Raw genomic sequence first — 21508 nt, 5'->3', positions numbered from 1 at the left:
TCTAAGGGTCACGTGTAAATGAACCATTATGGTAAACCATACAGCTAAATGCTGTAACAAGCGTTTAGCCGCGTTTGGAGTTTTTAGGCATTTTTACGATGAGAAAAAACAAAGGAAACTATGGAAAACGCCCATGAACGCTATTCAGAAACGTAGCTAACAGTGTGTTGTGCTTTTTTTTGCAAGCAGCGCTGGCGTCTTTTAACCCTTAAATGCCTAAGCCTATTTCTGACATTTGTCGCTTAAAAGTTAAAATACGTATTTTTTGCTAGAAAATTACTTAGAATCCCCAAACATATCATATACAGTATCTCACAAAGGTGAGTACACCCCTCACGTTTTTGTAAGGAGACTGCGAGCCAGGCCTTCTCCTCCAACATCAGTGCCTGACCTCACAAATGCACTTCTGGAAGAATGGTCAAACATTCCCATAGACACACTCCTAAACCTTGTGGACGGCCTTCCCAGAAGAGTTGAAGCTGTTATAGCTGCAAAGGGTGGGCCAACTCAATATTGAATCCTACGGACTAAGACTAGGATGCCATTAATACATATGTGCGTGTAAAGGCAGGTGTACCAATACTTTTGACAATAGTGTGTATGTGTGTTTATCTATCTCTCTATCTTTCCATCATCTCTCTGTGTGGCTTTTATTTTTGCACAGAGTTCAGCATTTATTGCTTATCTTTTCATACATAATGTAGAAGGCACACACTACTATTGAAGTGGCTCTTAATCCATCAGAGTAGCATTAGAAAAAGAATTAAAATGAGTTTTTCTTTTGATAGCAGCTGTCTCATTTAGCCGCCCTGTGATGTTGTCACCTGTTCCCCCAAGGACCAGTCTGTACAGCGTCTTGTTTGATTGCTGCCCCCCGAATGAACCTTCAGCGTGTGTATTAGTTTGGTCACCTCGGGGTGTACAGCTGTACTCTCAAATTCTTTGCTAGGGGGAATTAAGGATACAAAAAAATGACTTTGATACAGTGTCCTGAGCAGGCTTTTTCTTTACACCTAAGGAGTGGTTCTGCTTTTACAACGTGTTGGCTCCCTTGAAAAAGAGACCCTGTAGCCTCAATAGACAAGATCAAGTAAATACAAATATGCAGTCTGTAAAATGGCAACTTCCATTAGCCCTCTTTTGGTCCCTGCAATTTATCCTGAGGGAAGGTGTCAACAAACTTTAGGCTTGTGTCAATGGCATCAGTCTGAGACGCTTCTGAGCACATTCAGAATTTATTGACCGGTACATTGTAGTTTACTTTCGTTGGTCCCTTTTCGGTTTGACTTTCGTTGGTCCCTTTTCGGTTTGACTTTCGTTGGTCCCTTTTCGGTTTGACTTTCGTTGGTCCCTTTTCGGTTTGACTTTCGTTGGTCCCTTTTCGGTTTGACTTTCGTTGGTCCCTTTTCGGTTTGACTTTCGTTGGTCCCTTTTCGGTTTGACTTTTGTTGGTCCCTTTTCGGTTTGACTTTTGTTGGTCCCTTTTCGGTTTGACTTTTGTTGGTCCCTTTTCGGTTTGACTTTTGTTGGTCCCTTTTCGGTTTGACTTTTGTTGGTCCCTTTTCGGTTTGACTTTTGTTGGTCCCTTTTCGGTTTGACTTTTGTTGGTCCCTTTTCGGTTTGACTTTTGTTGGTCCCTTTTCGGTTTGACTTTTGTTGGTCCCTTTTCGGTTTGACTGACTTCAAGGGAGTTTTGGATTCTCAAAGACATATATGGGAACACCAAGCTTATTTGGAGTGAACAGACGCCCATTGACAAAGAATTGACTCCGTTAATCAGGTGGAAGGTGGACACTTTCTGCAGTGTTGGATCCCCTACATTCAGGGCCAACAGCCACACACCCAGCTCCTAACTTATTGCCATGTTAAAAATTCTCCAAAGGTCGTAGGTGAAAGATTCTGCATATTAAACATAAAACTAGACATTCTTACGTTCACTCTCGGCCAGGGTTGCATGAAACTCTAGGGTTCCTTCAGAAGTTGCTGGGGTTTCTTGAGTTGCATGTATAGTTCCAGGTCTAGTGGCCCTTGGCAGAACCAGCACCATGACACCAGTTATCTTTTATAGCTCTCTGTAAGGGTGGCATTATGACCACATTTGTAAGGAGGTCGTTGTTCCCACTGAGTCCATGAGTTAGTTTAAGCAAGACTTAGGAGACAGGTTCGTCTCCGCTTACTGAGCAGACCGGAGACAGACCTGTAAGTCCCGCTCATCCTTTATGGGAAGATCGGGTGAAAACTGCCTGCCTGTCCGTTTTTTCATCCGATCTGATCCGCCAGGCGGATGGAAAATGGGACCACCGTCCATCTGGATTTAGCGGACAGGATCGGATGGCGGCAGATGTCAGCGGGCATGTCACCGCTGTCATCCACCTCTCCATAGGAGTGAATGGAAGGTCCGATCGGGTCCACATGAAAAACTGACAGATGGACCTGATTGGACAGGCCGTGTGAAAAGGACCTTAAATGTTCCTCATGGGTAAAAAGATGTTAAAAGTGGGGCGCAATAAGTTGTCATGCATTTGAAATCAATAGAATTGTTCCAAAACCCATGTCACCATGCCATAACATGCATTCTCATTGTATGTTGCAACGCACTTTGTATTCAATGCATCAGAATACCCATCAACATGCCTTCACGTGTGTCATATAAAAAGTGTAAAGTCGGCATTCCGACTTTTTATACTGTGCTCTTGTTCCCCCCCTCAAAAAAATGACCTTTCATTTCACTTCGTAAATATACAATAAAGCGACAGTCCCAAGCTGATAATATAACACCACTGTTTTTATAAAAAATATCTTATTGAGATGAATCCCATGTTTACTGCGTAAACTCTCACCACTATGGGGAATGGACTCTTGACCAGAGCGAGCAAACCCTATTACAGAATCGCGACATCCTGTTAGGAGGTACGTGTTGGCTCTTCCCAACATGTTTCGTCATAACTGACGTCATCGGGGATCACGTTTATGTGGGCATTTCAATTCTGATTTCATGGTGGAGTCTCGTGATATGGTTGCCATGCATGTGTAGCACACATCTGGGAAATTTGGAGACATCACAGGAGTCCAATCAAGCAACATGGGTCACAGTACCTCATGACAGGATATTGCTTACAGGCTGACTTGACTCTGTAGTAGGGTCTGCTCGCTCTAACAGTCCAGTACCTGTAGTGGTGACAGTTCACGCGGTGATCATGAGATTCATCTCAATAAGATATTTTTTATAATACAGTGGTGTTATATTATCGTCAAAAAAACTACTGTACTTATCGACCAGCCAAATTTACCTGTCTAAGGCCCGGTTCACACTAGTGCAATGTGAGAACCCTGCAAATCCAGTGGGGGTTCCCGCATTGCACCTGAATCGCACGGTGATTCACACCGAGATCTACGAACCACTGCGGGTGTCAATGTAAAGTTAACGACAGCCTCGAACGATTTCTCTTTACCAGCCAGAAAAAATAAACACCCAAAAAAACAACAAACCTACTCTTGCACATATGGTAGCAAGATACTTGATAGCCTTTAAGTTGAAAAGTGTTTGTCCCCCACCACTCATGAAACTACACATGAGGATCTGGGATGTCAGATTGATGTAAAAAATCTCACCGCCCATCTCCACAACAGTCTCGTGAAAAGCACTACATAACTGGGCCATCTTGGTCCCTTTGATCTGTCTATCATAAGAAGAACTTCAAAGAGCCATGAGACTGACCACCTGTAGTCACTATACAGCCTTCTCCTAGCTCTCCAGGATTTCTCCTCCTCCCCATATCTCCTTCTTCCTTACTCTCTGTTCTCTTTACTTCCTCAGGTGTTCACACACTTAGTTCAATATCAACTTGAACGTCTTAGACAACTGCGCAAGAAACAAGACTGGCTAGGAGGCATTGACGAGAAACACATTAGACTTGAGATAGATATATAAAATTTCTATTACACACACTATATATGTCAAAAGTATTAGTATCCCTGCCTGTACACCCACATAAACTTTAGTGACATCCCAGTCTTAGTCCGTAGGGTTCAGTATTGAGTTGGCCCACCCTTTGCAGCTATAACAGCCTCAACTCTTCTGGAAAGGCTGTCCACAAGGTTTAGGAAGTGTGCCTATGGGAATGTTTGACCATTCTTCCAGAAGCACATTTGGTGAGGTCAGGCACTGATGTTGGATGAGAAGGCCTGGCTCGCTGTCTCCGCTCTAATTCATCCCAAAGGTGTTCTATCGGGTTGGGGTGCAGGCCAGTCAAGTTCCTCCATCCCAAACCTGCTCATCCACACACTATTGCCAAAGTTATTGGGCCACCCCTCCAAATCATTTGGTGGAGGGGGGATTATGGTGTAGTTTTGTATTTCAGGGGTTGGGCTTGGCCCCTTAGTTCCAGTGAAGGGAACTCTTAAGGCGTCAGCATACCAAGACGTTTTGGACAATTTCATGCTCCCAACCTTGTGGGAACAGTTTGGGGATGGCCCCTTCCTGTTCCAACATGACTGCGCACCAGTGCACAAAGCAAGGTCCATAAAGACATGGATGAGCGAGTTTGGGGTGGAGGAACTTGACTGGCCTGCACAGAGACCTGACCTTAACCTGATAGAACACCTTTGGGATGAATTAGAGCAGAGACTGCGAGCCAGGTCTTCTTGTCCAATATCCATGCCTGACCTCAGAAATGCGCTTCTGGAAGAATGGTCAAATGGTTTTAATGTTTAACTTTTCTTATGAAAATTTCAATTAAAAAAAAAAAACCCCAAAGAAATACTCCTAAACCTTGTAGACAGCCTTCCCAGAAGAGTTGAAGCTGTTATAGCCTATCATGGATTTATTTTATGGTAGGTTGTATGTATGGTATATTAGTATGTTTTTAGTCTTGAATAAAGTATATTTTTTATTAGTTGTGCCTCAAAAATCCTATCTTTCACTATGTTACCAGAAGTGTAAAGCGCTTGATTCTGTGCATTCACATGTCTATATACTAATATTGGTCAGTTAAACAAAAAAATATATAATACAGGCTTGACTTTTTTCTTCCATTGGCATGCATTGCCATTCAATTCTAAATGAGCGGGCTGCTTTAACACCATACATATTTAGACACACACATTAGATTGGAAGCTCTTATGAGCAGAGATGTCTTGATTTTATATTGCCACTGTACTGCTTCCCTATATATTGTAAAGCGCTGTTGGAACTTTTGGCACTATATAAACCCTGTAAAGTAATAAAATACTAAGTACAATAATATGTCTCAATGGAACACCATAGTGTGTGTTTGTTTTTTTTGTTTTTTTTTATTTGAATTTTTTCCAATTCAACCTAGATTATAGGCTTGTTTGTTTTTCTGTAAGTCTTGATAGAAAAGGTTACACTAATAACACTTGCTAATTAAACAAACTTGCTAATTATCCAGACTTCCCCCAGTAAGTCTGACCCCCTGGGAATTTTCTACACTGTTTCAGGACTTTAATGGGTTTCCTGGGGTGACACAGGTGCAGGGACCGGATGTGCCGGTGGTGCTGTCATTGTCTGAGCTGTGCCTGTAAATAAAATTGGTAACGAAGCGTCAATAAGCCGGGGAAATGACCAAGTCACACATACACACATGTGTCGTCTCTGCGCTGGAGTGCAGCTGCTCGCCCTCCCAGAAACGCGATCTTTCCTCTCCAAAACGAGCCCATTAGCCATCCAGCAGCAAACCTTCCAGCCTGGATATACAACAAACGGATGATCAAACCGGAGCGTATGCTGGGATGCTGCTGGCTGTGTTCTAATTAGCTGCACATGTTCTCCCAGAGGCCGTTGCTGCTGGGGCACACCGCTGTTTCTCTAAAAAGAAGGAAAGTTACTTTATCGTTTTTTAAAGCCACACCGCCATCCAAAGAGATTCTTACAGTTCTCACAGCAAATTTCTGAATTTATTTAAGGGCTGCTTCACACCGCGCGACAACACGCGGCGCAGAACAAAGGCGTTGTTATAATGCATTGCAGTACTCGTGTTTTGTGTGGTGTTTTTTTTTTTTTTTTTTGCAGTGCATTGCGACGTGTAATATGCTGAGATTTAAAATGATGCCCGCATCATTTTATCGAAACGCACACCAACTCATTGATGCGAACAATCTCTATCAAGGCTTTCCCTTGATATTTCCAGGGACAGCACTGGACATTGCTGCCCAATAAAACCCAATAGGGCTGGTTCATAGTAGCCCTAATGGTTCTGTAATGCCGCGTACACATGACCGGACTTTTTGGCATCAAAGGTCAGACGGAACTAATTCGTCGGAGAATTCGATCGTGTGTGGGCTTCATCGGACCTTTTCTGTCGAAAAATCTGACGGACCTTACAAATAGAGCACGTTTCAAATCTTTCCGACGGACTCGATTCCTATCGAAAAATCTGTTTGTCTGTATGCTAGTACGACGGACCAAAAACGATGCAAGGGCAACTATTGGCTACTGGCTATGATCTTCCTTATTCTAGTCCTGTCGTACGTCATCACGTTCAAAACGATCAGACTTTGGTGTGATCGTGTTTAGGCAAGTCCATTTCATTGGAACTCCGTCAAAGTCCTTCGGAGTTCAGTCTGACGAGAAGTCCGCTCGTGTGTACGTGGCATTAGAAGCCCTTCTAGATCGTTACTGCATTGGGGACACAGCCTGTGATGGTGCAGTGGCCAGGCTGTGTCTTGTGATTGGACAAAGCGAACACAGGAGTCATGACTTGGTTCATGCTTTGCTGGGAATTTTTGCCTTTCTCTGGATCAACTGTGGATATAGGATTTAATTTTTTGTTATTTTTTTTTTAGGATTTTTTTTTTGTTTGTTTTTTTTTGTGTGTGTGTGTGTGTATATATATATATATTTATTTTTTTAATTGGTTGAACTAGACTAGGGGTCTCAAACTGGCGGCCCTCCAGCTGTTGCAAAGCTACAAGTCCCATGAAGCCTTGCAAGGCTGACAATTACAAGCATGACTCCCACAGGCAGAGGGATGATGGGACTTGTAGTTTCGCAACAGCTGGAGAGCCGCCAGTTTGAGAACTAAATAGACTTTTTTGTGTGTTTTTTTTTTTTTTTTTTTTTTTTTTTTTTTTTTTTTTTTTGTTTTAGCCAGACTATGATACATGTGCTGATGTCATTCATACTAATAGCTACATAGTAGGGGAGGTTGAAAAAAGACACAAGTTCATCAAGTCCAACCTATGTGTGTGATTATATGTCAGTATTACATTGTATATCCCTGTATGTTGCAGTTGTTTAGGTGCTTATCTAATAGTTTGTTATGATCGATGCCCCCCGCTGAGACCACCGCCTGTGGAAGGGAATTCCACATCCTTGCCGCTCTTACAGTAAAGAACCCTCTACGTAGTTTTAAGGTTAAACCTCTTTTGTGGGGTCACCAGTACGGTATTTGTAAATTGAAATCCTATCCCCTCTCAAGCGTCTCTTCTCCAGAGAGAATAAGTTCAGTGCTCGCAACCTTTCTTCATAACTAAGATCCTCCAGACCCTTTATTAGCTTTGTTGCCCTTCTTTGTACTCGCTTCATTTCCAGCACATCCTTCCTGAGGACTGGTGCCCAGAACTGGACAGCTTACTCCAGGTGCGGCCGGACCAGAGTCTTGTAGAGTGGGAGAATTATCATTTTATCTCACTACCGTCATGTTATACCTTTTTTTTTTTTTTTTTTTTATGTAGTGCATCTTCTACTTCTTCTTTCAGGGCAACCCACTACTGTGCTCATTGGTGTGAACAGACTTATTAATATTATTATTATTATACAGGTTTTGTATAGCGCCAACAATTTGCGCAGCGCTTTACAACATATGGGCAGACATTAGTTACATTACAATTTGGTACAAGAGGAATCAGAGGGCTCTGCTCGTTAGAGCTTACAATCTAAAAAGGAAGGGTCAATTGAAACAAAAGGCAATAGCTGTGGGGGGATGAGCTGATGGAGGAAGTAAAACAGTGTTAGAAGCAGAATAGGCTTCTTTGAAGAGAAGGGTTTTCAGGGATTGCCTAAAGATGGATAGATTAGGGCAGTGATGGTGAACCTTGGCACCCCAGATGTTTTCAAACTACATTTCCCATGATGCTCCACTACACTGCAGAGTGACTGATCATCATGGGAAATGTAGTTCCAAAACATCTGGGGTGCCAAGGTTTACCATCACTGGATTAGGGGACAGTGAAACAGATTGAAGTATGGGAGAAACTCTGGAAAATCCTGGAGGCGAGCATGGGAGGAGGTGACAAGGGAGCTAGAGAGCAGGAGGGCTTGGGTGGACCAAGGATGGCGGCTTGGTTGGTATTTTGGGACCAGGTTAGTGATGTAGCTGGGGGCAGAGTTATGGATGGCTTTGTAAATTATTGGTAGTACTTTTATTTTTTGTTGGGTGAGTGGAAGCCAGTGGAGGACAATGAATGGTTGGTAAGGTGGATGAGTCTTGCAGCAGCATTCATTATGGACTGAAGGGAGGATAGTCTATGTAAAGGTAATCCAATGAGGAGGGAGTTGCATTAGTCGAGGCGAGAGATGACCAGGGAGTGAATTAGAAGCTTGGTGGTGTCATTAGTTAAAAAGGGGCGTGTTCTGGAAATGTTGTGGAGGCTATGGCGGCATGATTTGGACAGGGATTGGATGTGGGCCTGAAAGGACAGTTCAGAGTCTAAGATTACCCCTAGCACCCTGACATATGGAGACGGACTGATAGATGTGCCATTGATCTTGACAGAGAAGTCAGGGGAGGGGACACGTGAAGGAGGATATATTAAGAGCTTGGTTTTAGATGGATTAAGTTTGAGGAAGTGGTTTGACATCCAGGCTGATAGGTCTGTTAGTAAATCAGTGATGTGTGAGGAGATTGATGGGGTGAGCTGAGGGGCAGAGAGGTAGATTTGGGTGTCGTCAGCATATAAATGGTAGTGAAAGCCATGGGAGGCCATCAGCTGACCCAGGGAGGATGTGCAGATCGAGAATAGGATTCAAGGCAAATTGTCTTTTTCTATGCATTGGGCAGGCTTGCAACCCAAGGCATATGGTGTGAACGTGTCCTCAAGTGTAGCATATGTTGCTGTTCACTCAAAAAAATCAACCACCACCCAAATGTCCACTGTCCTCATTATTATTTTTTTTTTTTTTTTTGTTTGAGGCAGCTCTGTTTTTATATGGGTCTATTTTGTTGTCCAACCACAGCTCAACAAAAGTTTGATCCTTTTTTTTTTTTATTTTTTTTTTTTTCAATCGACTTTTGTTGAATGAGCCAGGTGAAAAATCATTGAGTGGACGGTGACTGCATCCAGTCGAATGCCATCACTGTTCAGGTATTCGGACAGCCATGGGTACTGGTTATCAGAATACAATTGGCAGCAGGGGAGGCTCCATCCGGGCTGTTTAGCTTGGATGGAGGAATCTATTGAGCACCATAATATGCTAGCATGTTTATGCTGCAAGGAGGAATGTATCAGTGTGCATGAGCCCTAAACCTGCGGTGGAGTCAGATGTCTACATAAATGGCCTGGGCAGCAAAGCATCCCCCCCTAATGGCCATCGCTCCCTAAACTAGTGGGCTCCAAACTGCAGCATTGGGGCCCGATGTGGCCCTTGGCTTGGCTTTTTTTTTTTTTTTTTTTTTTTTTTTTTTTTGTCCCATAGGTGTGCACCCCAAAACTCAAACACACATGCCTTTCTTTGCAGCCTCAGCTGCACTAGTGCTCTTTGCTGAGTAAACTGAACACAGTTTACTATGCTTCAGTTAGGATTGAACACAGTGAGTGAGTGTTAATTTAAAAAAGTAAAGGGAGCAGTAAATGGTTGTGTTGTGTTTTTTTTATTTTATTTTTTTATTTTTTGTTCCCTACATGGAAGTTCATGGTTTATTTTCCTATTGTCCAGGCTTTGTATGACAACGTCATTGGGTGATAAATTCCTTTTTTCCTTCATCTGGTACAATTTTAGCACCGGGGCAGGAGACATGAAATGGAATTATTGATCCCATGAGCTGCCATTTTATCAAATTTCTTCCTGTGTGACAGGCCTCCTTTTTTTTTTTTTTTTTTTTTTTTTTTTTTTTTTTTCTTCTTTTTTTTTTCTTTTATTTTACCCATTAATGCGCTTGAGAAATGTAACGATAGATGGATAATATATAGCTATATATATATATATATATATATATATATATATATATATATATATATATATATATATATATATATATATATATATATATATATATATATATATATATATATATTATATAAACAAAAAAAAAAATGAGGACATTGGACATTTGGGTGGTTTTTTTTTTTTTGTTTTTGTTTTTTTATATATATTATAGCAAGGCTGCTTCAGCTATGAAAAAAGGATAATTTTTTTTTTTTTTTTGTATTAAATTTGGGTACGCAGTTTGATCCATTGCTATTCAGGCGTGTTCACAGTACACATAGCTGAACAAGTGAGAGTAGAGTCGCACCACTCGCAGGTATGGATTTGTGATTAGACTGAGGCCAATCCTGTTCTCTCACCTAAAGAGAAACTGCAGTCTGCTCACATCATTTTGTAATAAAAAAAAACATCTTTGCCATGCTGAAGCTTCCCTCCAACCACTTTTCCTATTATTTTTATATACGCTGTGATTTATGACTTGCCAAATATGCTGCGGAAATCTCCCTCCACGGAGTCTGGCTGCAACCATTTTAACTGTGGGCAGCTACTGCCTGTTCACTTCTTGGATTTACAGACACACCCCCAGCTCTGCAGTTCTTATTGGCCCTCTTATGAATCCTCCCCCTCTCCCTTCCCGGAAAAGGAAGAGAGAGGGGGCGAGGGGCCCTCTGACTCTAATGACAAGAAACAGGAAGTGGGCTGTATAAGGTATTTACTGGCAAAAAAAAAGTTTTACTTCTCCAAAGTTAAAACAACAAAGGCAGAAGATTTAATAGATGGAAAGATGGAAAAAAATGAAGTTCTGCTTTAACCACTTCAGCCCTGGAAGGTTTACAGCGTTACTTTAACTGACCATTGCGCACGACACTGTGCCCAAATAAAATGTATGTTCTTGTGTATAAGTGTGTATTAAAGAACGTCTAATAAGGTTTTCAGTTATCCCAGCAATGTGGTATGAACATATAACCAAACTAAACTTATTCTTCTTTTTTTTTTTTTTTTTTTGTCAAAGTGTAATTGAACAAGCTGAAGTTGGAAGCTAGTTGGCTAGCATGCAGAGCTGCCCCAGATTTTGCACTCCAGTTTTAGTAAATCAACCCCATAGTTTCATTCATTGCTATGGTACTGACGTCAAACCCAACCACAATATGCAAACGCGTGACACTGATCTGGGGTTGCGGAATCCAGGGCCCACCCGCAGCATTCAGAAGAGGACCTGCTGTGCCTCCCGACCTCCATCCAGAGCTGTTCTACCTCCCGCCCTGTGCCATGCCGTTACTGCAATGAAGATTGTAAGGCAGTGTAGGGGGGCCGAGGATTCCGTTATGAAATGGGGCTCTGATTTCATGAGGTCGTCTGATGTCCTGGGGGGGGGGGCAACTGATGTGTTTTATGCATTCAATTCTAAAACTTCTTAAACTTTTTTTTGTTTTTCTCGGCCTGTAAGTATTTGTAAAATATACGATGTGGTCCCTGTACTGGAAAACTTGGAGACCCCTGTATTAATGTATGGGCAGCTTAAGGTCTTTTTTGGCTGATGACGATTTTTTTATTTTTTTTTTTTCTATGTCACTCATTTTTAAATGAAGGTCATCTCAGAGGATTGAAGTGTGTGTGCTGGCACCTTTTGCTACTGATTGCGCTTTCACTGGGGAAGGAGATGTCTGTCACCGCGGGAGTTTAAATGCTGGTCTTTATCTGTGGTGGTGTATCAGCTCTATTAGATTTATAGCCTTGTTCTCACGTGGATTGCTGCTCCTTCAGTGTGCCTGTGGATTTATCTGCAGTTTTCAATGGATTTATGGTGAGCGTTTATCGCCGCCCTCCTATGAATTGACATTTCAATTCATTATCGAGTAGAACATACGGATTTTAAGCAGCATGCAGCGGCAGTCGGGCACCGCGTCCTTTGATTCCTCTACCTGCGGGGCTCATGGCAGTTGGAGTTCATCCTTCCATTGATATGGGTGTACTAACTGTAGAATCCTCATTCAAAGCTGACGTTAAATTTTATATGAGAATTTGGTAACTAGTGAGATTAAAATCTGGTGGGATGTCCTACATGTTTGCCACCCTTACTAAATTTTGGTTTTCATAGTCCCTTCATCTCGGCCCTAAAAACCCTCTACTCCAACCCCTCATCCCAGGTCCAAATGGCTTCTTTCACGTCCCGATCCTTTCCAATGTCTAATGGCACTAGACAGGGTTGCCCTCTCTCCCCACTTCTTTTCATCCTATGCCTAGAACCCCTAGTAGAGGCTATAATATCCCATCCTGACATCCGAGGGGTCCCCATGCGTCACAGGGAATATAAATTATCTCTATTTGCGGACGATGTACTTCTGACTCTTACCAACCTACATATGTCCCTCCCGTCCCTGCATGCTCTCCTACCCCAGTTTAGCTTTCTATCTGGATACAAAATTTAAAGCATCTAAAACAAAAGGCCTACCACTACATATACCACCTGCAGACCTTCTATCGCTCCAAAACTCTTACTCCAGGGCTTTTTTTCAGCTGGAACTTGATGGAACTCAGTTCCACCACATCTGGCTCAGGGCCTTTGCTCCCTGCTGACCACTATTACTTGAAAACACAAAAGCCCAGCTCCTATGCTTACAAGTGACATGCAGAGGTCAGAGCTGAAGAGGGGTAAACGTGAGATGTGGATGGGGGATGCAGAGGTAAGCAGCTGTGGAAGAAGGCCGAATTCTACACTCTTTGTAGCGCATCGCTAAACTCTGCACTCTGTATGCAGCACATCCCTGAACTCTGCACTATTTACATAGCACACTCTGCAGTCTGTGTGTAAACCCCCCTCCCTGAACTCTGCGCTCTGTACATAATGCACTACTTTTTATTTAATGACCCTGTTAAGACCCTCCCACTGTTAGTGAAATTTGACCACATCCACTATTTGATGCGGTTTGGAGGGTGTGTGTAAGGGACGGGGGTCGTGATTGAGTTCCGGTGTCTTATCGAATTCAGTCCCCTATCATATAGTGTCCTCCCTGTACTGCGCAGGCGCAGTACGGAGGACAAAAGAGACGCCGAAAGTCTCCGAAGTTCAACAGCTGATCGTCAGCTGTACACGGCGCCTGCGCATTTATTCTTACCCTATGTCCAGGATCATTCCCTACTATCCAAGTGGACATAGAGTTAGAATAAATATTTGCCGAGCGCAGCGAGGCCGTGCCCGAAGCGTGGCGAGCGAAGCGAGCCCGCGAGGGGCCCTCTTACACTGCCATCGCTAACAGGTGCCCGAGCGCCGTGTACAGCTGATGGTCAGCTGATCAACTTCGGGCATTTTCGGCATCTCCTGCTCCTCCGTACTGCGCAGGCGCTGCGCCTGCGCAGTACGAGGCGGACACTATCTGATACGAGGACAGTATATGGCAGAACGCCTGTACCTATTTTCCAAGAAAAAAAGCCCTGCTCTTACCCCTATCGCTGGTGCACCTCATCTCTCAAGTACCTGGGTGTACAAATCACACCGTCATACTCATCCCTATATTCAGCCAATTATATCCCCCTGTTCAAGGACATTAAGGCCATAGTGTCTCAATGGAATCCCCTCCCAATATCCTGGATAGGTAGGATTAATGTGTTGAGAATGTCAGTTATGCCAAAACTACATTTCTTTTTTAACCCTGCCTATTCCTATGGCCCAATTAAAATTGATTAACTGATGGTTTCTCAACTTTATTTGAAAGGACGGGGAACATAGTGGCTAGCTCGGTGATATTTTTCCTCAGAAGCCGTGGAGGACTAGGAACCCCGGGCGTTTTTACAAATATTACCTGGCCTACCACCTTCGTGCAGTGGTGGCCTGGTCCAGTTTAAGGCAGCCAAATAGGTGGACGGAGATAGAGATGGGTTCTCTGTTTCCGGTTCATCCCTGCTCTCTTGTCTGCATCTGTTTGGGCCCTATGTTGTTTTCACTGAGGATATGGTGCTCATGTCGCACCAAATTCTCCCTCTCATCCCTGTGCCCTCCTCTCTCTAATGGTAATCCTTCATCCCTTGATTCCCGACAGCCTATCCCACCCCTGCATGTTCCCTTGGGAGGAATGGTGCTCCCCCAAATTGGTATTAATGGGAGGAATGGTGCTCCCTCATTGGTATTAATGGGAGGAATTGTGCCCCATCTTGAATGTCAGTGGACGGCGTGGTCCCTCATCATTGGTGTCAGGGGAATGAATTAGAGGTCGACCGATATATCGGCCGGCCGATATATCGGCCGATATTTGGTGTTTTTTACTTAATCGGCATCGGCCGATTGTGCTGATAAAAAAGCCGATATAGCTTCAGCGCGACTTGCAAAAGACTTCTGTAATAGAAGTCAGTGCAGTTGTCTGTGTGAAGCGACTTCTCCCCCTCTCTGGGCAGCCTGCCAAATCTGATAAAAAGAACCTGAAGGATACAATGTTTACACTTCTGAATGAACTAAATTCCGTGTGTAGAAGTTTTCAGTTTAACCATTTAAAGACTAAATCTTTTCTGACATTTGTTGCTTACAAGTAAAAATCCTGTATTTTCTGCTAGAAAATCACTTGGAACCCCCAAACATTATATATATTTTTTTTAGCAGAGACCCTAGGGAATAAAATAGCGGTTGTTGCAATATTTTATGTCACACGGTATTTGCGCATCGGTCTTTCAAATGTAATTTAAAAAAAAAAAAAACACTAATAAATTAAAAAAAAAAACTAAGCAGTAAAGTTAGCCCATTTTTTTTCATCCAGAAGTTTTGATTACCTGTTTTTGTGTATTTAATATTTAAGAGAGGTTTTTTTTATATTTTTTTATCTAAATTCTACATACAAGTGAACTGATTGGAGGTTTGTTTTGTTTAATAAATGTTTAAATGTAAAAAAATTTCCGTATCACTGAAGGTTGCTTTCACACTGGAGCGGGCATGCGTTGACGGTAAAAGACTGCTAGTTTTAGCGGCTCTTTACCGTCATTTTAGCGGCGCTATTCGGCTGCTAGCAGGTCGCTTATAACCCAGCTAGCGGCCGAGGAAGGGGTTAAATGCACCCCTGAAGCGCTGCTGCCGAAACGCTTTGCAGGCGATTCAACAGCGGTGCGCATTCATTTCAATGGGCAGGAGTGGTGGTATACACTGCTCCAAAGATGCTGCTTGCAGGACTTTTTTTAATATCCTGCCAGCACATCGCCTCAGTGTGAAAGCACTCGGGCTTTCACACTGAGACTGCAGGGGAGCCGTTTGACAGGCACTTTACAGGTGCTATTTTTAGCCCAAAAGCGCCTGAAAAACGCCCCATTGTGAAAGGGGTCTAACTGTTAGATTTTATGAGATGAAGGTAAAAAAAAAAAAAATCGGCCTAATATATCGGCCCAAAAAAATCGGCATCACATATCGGCCATCGGCCACCGCGATTTGTAAATATCGGCATCGGCATCGGCCAGAGAAAAACCCATATCGGTCGACCTCTAGAATGAATAGTGTCTCATTGTTTGTGTCAATGGGAGGAATAGTGCCCTCATATCAGTGTGAATAATAGTCCCCCAAGTGTCGGGTAAAGTCTAGCAAAGAGCTGCAGTTTGGAGACCACAGTTCTAGAGGATCAATTTCCTCCAGAGAGTTTAATTCTCGGATGTGTCAAAAAAGGAAAACCGGGTTTGATTTCAAATACCAAAAAGAGTACAACTGAGAACGCCATTACTCAGAGGAAACGACAGCGGAGGGCAGGAAGAAGACCTCGTAGATGATAAATGTCAGTGGAAAAAGACTTCCAAGAAATGATTCATAATGTGTTCAGGTCATAAGATGTGCCTAATGAGCAGATTTCTCTTCTTTCTAGGGGTCTCTTTTTCACCAGCTTATCACCTTGATGGATCTAATACTATATGTTATGTGAATAAGTTTGAGCAGTATTTTTGTTGGGTTGGTGAAATGAGCAGTACCGGTGATATCTACAGCTCTAAAGAGAATCTGGTCTCTGTCTTTACCTACTCTGAATTTGGAAGTAACGTCTTATGTTTTATGCCTGGAACAATATTCTGACCTCAAGATTGGACCTAATGGGGTTCGTCTTGTAAAATTTAAAAACAGGATTTTTTTTTTTTCCAGGATGCTGTTCGAGTAAGAACTTTTGAAATTCAAGGATAGAAACATTGTGATTGATTTTATTAAAACTGGAGGGTGCAAAATCTAGGTTAGCATGGTAGCCAATTGGCTTCTAACTTCAGTTTGTTCAGTTGAGCTTTGACAAAAAACCCTGGAAGCTAATTGGTTTCCATGCAGGGCTGTGCCGAATTTTGGATTCTCCAGCTTTGGTAAATCAACCCCGTAGTGACTTTTCAAATTTAACTGCTTTCTGCCCGCGCTACAGCCGAAAGAGGGCCACAGTGCCGGCTTAATTTGCGGAGACAGTACATGGACGTCCTCCCGTGATCACACTACCCGTGCGCCCCCTACTGCATGCAGGCAGCATGCTCTGTGTGCGCGCCGAGTCCTTCGGACTCAGCTGATCACAGATCGGGGTAAAGGGCCAATCACAGCAGGCCTTTTCCACGTGATAAGCTATGTCCAATGACAGCTGATCACGGATGTACGCACAAGGTGGTTATCGGCATTCCTTTTCTCATGCTGACAGAAAAAGAGAGCCAATAACTGGCTTGTGTTAAAGGGGCATCAACACTGATAATCAGTATCCTGATTATCAGTGCAGTCTCAACAGTGCCCAACCTGCCACCTACCGGTGTCAATCGGTGCTCATCAGCACACATCTGTGAAGCAGAAAAATGACCTGTTTGCAAAATTTAACAAACTATGACTTTTTTTTTTTTTTTTTTTTTTTCGGTCTGTTTTTTTCATTTGTTTAGCAAAAAATAAAAAAAACCCAGTGGTGATAAAATACCACCAAAAGAAAGCTCTATTTGTGTGAAAAAATGTGTGACAGTGCTGAAAGCTGAAAATTGGCCTGAGCAGGAAAGGAGTAAAAGTGGGTTAAACACCTTGCCTTACAGAGTTAAAAAAGGGGAAAAAAAAGTAGTTATCCTTAATGCAGATAAAGGTGGGTCTGTGGTTGTTGACTCACAAGACTCTAAGTTGCTTAGACAGCTCAAATGTTTCTGTGTACCCAGGTTGGGAAAGTGACTTTTTTTTTTTTTTGGTTTGGTGGATCAATGTGAGTATTTCCCCAAAGTGTCAGATTCCCTATGAAATGAATATAAAACCTATATTTTTTTTTTTTTTTTTTTTTTTTATGTTCCTCTCCAATAATTTCGTATGTGCATCCAAACCAGCCCCAGTGAGGGTTCATTCACAGCAAAATGTATGAACAATTGTTTCCACAGATTGGGTTTTTGATACCCTGATGGACGGAGTTGCATTTTTTATTTTATTTTTTTTAACTATTCTTTTCCACCTACACTATGTTTGGAGTGCCGTATGATTCATCTCGGTTTCCACTGGGATATGATCCAGTTTTCTGCATTGTTTATTATTATTTTGCCAACCCGCTACAATCTGTACTCTCAAAACCTTTCATAGGAAAGGAAAAATTTGCATGTATTACTCTGTGCTCCTCATTAGTTGTTACTGTAAAGTTCACGTGACAGGGAATATTGACTCGTGTTTTTTATATTTTATGCGCTCTGTGATCCATTTTAAGTGTTCAAATATTCATTTTCATATTCCCTTTAAAGTCTGACCCTCGCACCCATATGAGCTTTGAAATGTCCCATTCCAAAACCATAGTCATTAAGTGTATGTAAACCCTAATTCTGAACTTCTATGGACTTTTGATCTGCTAAATCTTTTCAATAGGTGCAAAATGGGGGGGGGGGGGGGGGGGGAGGAATCACAACTTCCTGATCTGCCAGAAATTTTGTGAGCTGATAACGTATGCACTCTAAGATCCATCAAAATTCGTATTTAATGAACGAACATCCCAAGTGTTACAGACAGTTCAAATCTATCTATCTCTCTGTCTCTATATATCTATCTATATCGATATATATGTGTGTATCTACATATATATTTACACGGGTCCAGGGGCGTAACTACCACCATAGCGACCCATGCGGGCGCTATGGGGCCCGCAGCCGAGTGGGGCCCACTGAGGATAAGAGCACCGCTGGCACAGTCTCCCAGCCAGGGGAAGAGAGAGGAGAGGAAGAGGCAAGCTGTCTGTATCAGCAGAGAGCTGAATTGCCTGATGTAAGAGCTTTCATTAGAACTTCCAGTGTTCCCGGGGCTCTCGTTGCATAGCTCCACCTTTTGGCCTGGTGCCTTTGATAAACAAAAGGCCGATCCAATGCGGGACATGTGATGTCGTCAAAGGCGTCGGGCCAAGAGGTGGGGCTATGTGACGATGAGCCCCGGGAAGACAGGAAATTCAAATGAAATCTATTACAGCGGGCAATCCCGCTCTCTGCTGATCCGGGTGGCTTGCCTCTTCCTCTGCATAGGTGGGGCTGTATGGGGCACAGGCAGACCAGGCTGTATTGGGCACAGGTCACGCTGTATTGGGCACAGGTCACGCTGCATTGACACTAGGGCAGCTGTGGGGGGGGCTGTTTGCAGGGGGGCCCCATACAACATTTTGCTATGGGGCCCTGCTATTTCTAGTTACGCCCCTGCACGGGTCAAATGGAGTATAGGAAACATGCATTTATCTTTAACTATTGGGATATAAATGGGTTATAATGTTTTTAAAGTTGGTATGCTTCCTCTTTTCTATATACATATTTATATATACAAATTTTTATACATATTCCATATGTACACACTGTTTCCTGTTCTCTCATAGCACATGGACTGTCTATATTGGTAGTTCTTCATTACTACTGCTAATTTTATCTTTAATAGTTATCCAAATATGTGCAAGTTTGTATGTCTAAGTCTTTCTCTTTCTTATTAATGTTTATGTGAATCACATGTGGCTAAAAAGAAGTCTGCAATTTAATGATCTGTATCACCTGTTGCTATACCAGATAGGTGTATATAAGGAAAACAAAGCTGATTTTATCTTTGTAATGAATAAGCGCACCTGTTCGTGTGTGAAACGCATCTACCATTTGAACTGTCTGTAACACTTGGGATGTTCGTTCATTAAATATGAATTTTGATGGATCTTGGAGTGCAGCCATTTCTTCAGTGTTGATCGTATGCGGAGGCGAGCCGAGGCGGGCACCCGTGATATCATTAGGCTTCCTGTCTCACCTGGAGCAGCGAGTTCTTTTGTATAGCTGATAACGTATGCTGTACTCTTATTCGTTACATTTTTCATAATGTTCTTTGTGAACTTCAAACAACTCTTTCCTTTTTAGGACTTGGGCCCCTTTCACACGGACGCCTCCATGAAGTGGAATGTGCTTGCTCTGTGATCCCCGCTGAGCAGGCAGATGACAGGTCTGTGTCTTCTCCACCATGAAGGACGGACAAGGACACAGTCCCACTCTCCTCTGTGGGGAAATTGGATGGAAATGGACCACCTGTCCATTTCCATCTAATCCGATCCACCAGATGGATGGGGGATAGGACCACCATCCGTTTTTGTTTTTTTGCTGATTGGATGGTGGCGGGTGTTAGCGGACATGTGTCTGCTGACATCTGCCAGTCCATAGAAGAGACTGGAGGGGGTCCGATCAGGTCCATCTGAAAAACTGATAGGTGGACCTGATCAGACAGCCCCACGTGAAAGGGGCCTAAAGAACACCCCACCTGGCTTCATCTCCCCCAAGAAATTTCTTTCCTAGAGTTCACTAGGCAGGGTTTATTGCTAATTTGCCTTACTGTATCTTTGGAAGAGGAGCATTGTCACCCTAGGCCATGAAGTGTTACAGAACGGTTACCAGGAAAAAAAGAAAAATGCAGCCACCGAATCTAAGAACTGGTAAGCTGCAATTATTACGTGGTTCCAGTTTGGAGTCACGTGCTCTTCCTCCTCTCCCATTGGGGCTATAACAGCCTCCACGCTAGTAGGAAGGCTTGCCACAATATTTTGGAGTGTGTTGATGGGAATCTGTGCCCGTTCAGACAAAAGAGCACTGTGAGGTCAGGTACTGATGGAGGAGAAGACCTGGCTCAGTCGGCATCCCAATTTATCCCCAAGGTGTTCAGTAAGGAGGTCCAATTTAGGGATATGTCCACACCAAATTCCTCAAACCATGTTTGGTTAATACCAAAGAATGGTGCGATTTGTATATCGTTAAAGCATGCAAAGATGTTTCGGACAATTGTACGCTTCCGTTCTTGGGTAAACCGTCTGAAGGTTTTTTCTCTTCCAGCATGACTAAGCACTGTGTACAAAGCCAGCTCCATAAAGACTTTGGGTTGATTTTACTAAAACTGGAGAGTGCAAAATCTGGTGCAGCACTGCACAGAAAGCTTCCGCTTTTTTGTTTTTTTGTTTTTTTTGTTAAAGCTTAATTGAACAAGCTGAAGTTAGAAGCTTATTGGCAACCATGCACAGATTTTGCACTTTCCAGTTTTAATACATCAACCCAATTGTTTGACCAGTTTTGTGTGGTGAAATTCCAGGGACCTGTACCCCAAATTTATTGAACACCTTTAGTATGACTTGAAATGCTGTTTGCAAGCCAGGTCGACTCATCCAATGTTAGTAATTGACATCACAAATGATCTTTTGGCTAAAATGGTGCAAATTCCCACAAGCATACTCCAGAGCTTTCCCAAAGTCCTGTTAATTTTTTTATGAGATGCACAATAAGTTCATAATGGGCGTGATGGTAGAGGTGAAGGATGGGAAGAGTAGATAAACATTTGGCAATTTTTTTTTAAAGAGGAGCTACTTTGCAAACCCAGAACCCAACACTCTTGTATAGTCTTCTTAAGTCATTCCTAAATCCTACATTTACCAAACAAACATCTCTTAAGAGATTATTGGCTACAAGCAAACGGAATACTAACCCATCACTAATGGCATAAGCTGTCATCACATATTGTTCACTTTAGGGTTTGTCCGCCTCGTGCCATCCGGAGCTGACCTTTTTTTTTTAAAGTGTCTCCACTTCCGAGATTTAAATTGCCTCCTGCCCCCATCCCTTGGTGCAGAGATGTGTACTGAAAGCTGATGCTTTAAAGTTTACAATTCCACTTTATAAAATAAAAACACCCCTCGCCATGTAGAAGTAATGATAAACCTCAGGTCAGAGCTTACCCTTTTCCCAGGTGCCTGGCCTGCTGTGTGTTGCACCTTTTTTTTTGTTTTTGCCCATCTATTGATAGACTTTATTAATAGCTTGTTGATCTATAGTGCTACTACACTGGTAGCCCACAAAATTCTATGAAGCAGTAGGCGCTTGCACAGTACTACACAAATCAACTGGGGCATTTTTTATTTATTT

At 42.7% G+C, this 21508-nt stretch overlaps 1 protein-coding gene across 4 annotated transcripts in view; it reads left to right on the top strand.

The window, feature by feature from the left end:
- The window catches only part of TSKU (tsukushi, small leucine rich proteoglycan), a 57119-nt gene that overhangs the window by 22415 nt on the left and 13196 nt on the right, over window positions 1-21508 (top strand). Inside the window, exon 3 of one of the 4 annotated variants that reach the window (XR_012241455.1) lies at window positions 1-3438. This exon is cut by the window's left edge and continues 494 nt beyond it. The exons of the other annotated variants lie outside the window; for them this stretch is intronic. The gene's annotated coding sequence lies outside the window, so the exon portion shown is untranslated. Of the gene's footprint in view, window positions 3439-21508 lie in introns of those variants that run through there. 4 annotated transcript variants of the gene reach the window in all.

The sequence above is a fragment of the Aquarana catesbeiana genome, linkage group LG02 (assembly GCF_042186555.1).
Source record: "Aquarana catesbeiana isolate 2022-GZ linkage group LG02, ASM4218655v1, whole genome shotgun sequence".
In the NCBI taxonomy this organism is placed as follows: domain Eukaryota; kingdom Metazoa; phylum Chordata; class Amphibia; order Anura; family Ranidae; genus Aquarana; species Aquarana catesbeiana.
The sequence above is the reverse complement of the archived record's forward strand: the minus strand, read 5'-3'. Positions and strand labels throughout refer to the sequence as shown.